General features: G+C 40.3%; 1 protein-coding gene across 1 annotated transcript in view; it reads right to left on the minus strand.

Moving 5' to 3' along the window:
• MACF1 (microtubule-actin crosslinking factor 1) overlaps nt 1-1,947 on the minus strand; it is a 446,661-nt gene that overhangs the window by 133,037 nt on the left and 311,677 nt on the right. The window lies entirely within an intron of this gene.

Raw genomic sequence — 1,947 nt, forward strand, 5'->3', positions numbered from 1 at the left:
CTCTACTAAAAAATACAAAAAACTAGCCAGGCGAGGTGGCGGGCGCCTGTAGTCCCAGCTACTCGGGGGGGGGCTGAGGCAGGAGAATGGCTGGGCACAGTGACTCATGCCTGTAATTCTAGCACTTTGGGAGGCTGAGGTGGGTGGACTGCCTGAGCTCAGGATGTTTGAGACCGGCCTGGGCAACACGGTGAAACCCCATCTCTACTAAAATACAAAAAATTCGCTGGGTGTGGAGGCGGACGCCTGTAGTCCCAGCTACTGGGAAGGCTGAGGCAGGAGAATCGCTTGAAACTAGGATTCAGTGAGGTTGCAGTGAGCCAAGATGGTGCCACTGTACTCCAGTCTGGGTGACAGAGCGAGACTCCATCTCAAAACAAAAACAAAAACAAAAACAAAATTGTTGTGGGGCAGGTGTGATGGCCCATGCCTGTAATCCCAGCACTTTGGGAGGTTGGAAGTTTAAGACCAGCCTAGGCAACACAAGACCCTATCTCTACAAAAAAATGTTAAAAAAAAAAAAAAAATAGGCATGACAGTGCACATTTGTGGTCCTAGCTACTTGGGAGCTTGAGGTGGAATGACTGCTTGGGCCTAGGAGGTCAAAGCTACAGTGAGCCATGATCACACTACTGTCCTCCAGCCTGGGTGACAGAGCGAGACCCTGTCTCTGAAAACAAGCAAAAAAATTAGTTGAATTACGGTGGTGATTATAAAACTTTTAAATGTTAATGTTATTATATTTTCAATTAAAAAATACAAAATAGAAAAATCACATTCCATTGCAGTGTGGTGATGGAAAAAAAGAAACTGGACTAGTAGGTAGCAGAAGAAGGTACTAACCAAGGTTGTCACTAACTCAGTATGTGAGCCTTAATCTACAAACACAGTTTCTTCTGCAGGATTTAAAGATAACACAACCTACTCTGTTAACTCTCATGGGGTAACTGGGAAAAGATCATGAGCCAATGTATGTTAAAGTACTTCATGAAACAGAGCTACATAAATGTAAGGTACTGAAATATATATGGTTTTTCAGAGTTGGAGGAGAACTTTGAGAGCACTCAGGATAGTAATTTTCAAACTGATTTTCAAAGCACCCTGAAAAGGTGCTTTAGGGATTGTGGTTAATGTTTGGTTTAAATGTAATATTCACAGACATTTCTAACTACTTAGAAATGATAATAAAACACGCATGTTCAATTATGCTGAATTCTACACCTTAACCCACCAGATAAAACCAATTATGCTGCTTTTCCGGGGAAAGTAAAGCAGCTCCTGACACGTCTAAGCATGTATTTTAACTTATTTTTGAGTGTCCCTGATTGGAAAGGTGGTAGCTCTTCACCAGCAATTTATGATATTCAAACTTGTCCATGTCCACTCATGTACACTATACAAAGAAAAACATCTACAGCATATGTGTAATACATTAAATAACACGACCAAAAATATAACACAGCTTGCTCTCTGTACATCTACACAGTTCTCACTGGGGCAGAATTGTGTAATAACATAATTCCTAACACTTCAAGTCAGTTGGACAGTTTTTGTCCTCAATGTCAGTCTTAAGTGTTTTCTATGTGTAAGAGCCCTTATTAAACATTCTTAGTGATTCAACTTTGAAACAGTAATTTCTTATTATATCACTTTCAAGTTTCTAGCTCAAATCAATCAAAGCCTGTTCTGATATTGTGAAGTCAACTTTTAAAAACATTTGTCATCATTTGCAAATACTTAATATGTGTGAACCATATTTTCTGGATACAATGAAACCAAACAAAATTTAGAAATAAATTAGATAGGCTGGGCCCGGTGGCTCATGACTGTAATCCCAGCACTTTGGGAGGCTGAGAAGGGTAGATCACAAAGTCAGGAGATTGAGACCACCCTGGCTAACATGGTGAAACCCCATCTCTACTAAAAATACAAAAAATTAGCCAGGCG

Source organism: Colobus angolensis, unplaced genomic scaffold, assembly GCF_000951035.1.
Source record: "Colobus angolensis palliatus isolate OR3802 unplaced genomic scaffold, Cang.pa_1.0 Scaffold4, whole genome shotgun sequence".
Lineage (NCBI taxonomy): Eukaryota > Metazoa > Chordata > Mammalia > Primates > Cercopithecidae > Colobus > Colobus angolensis.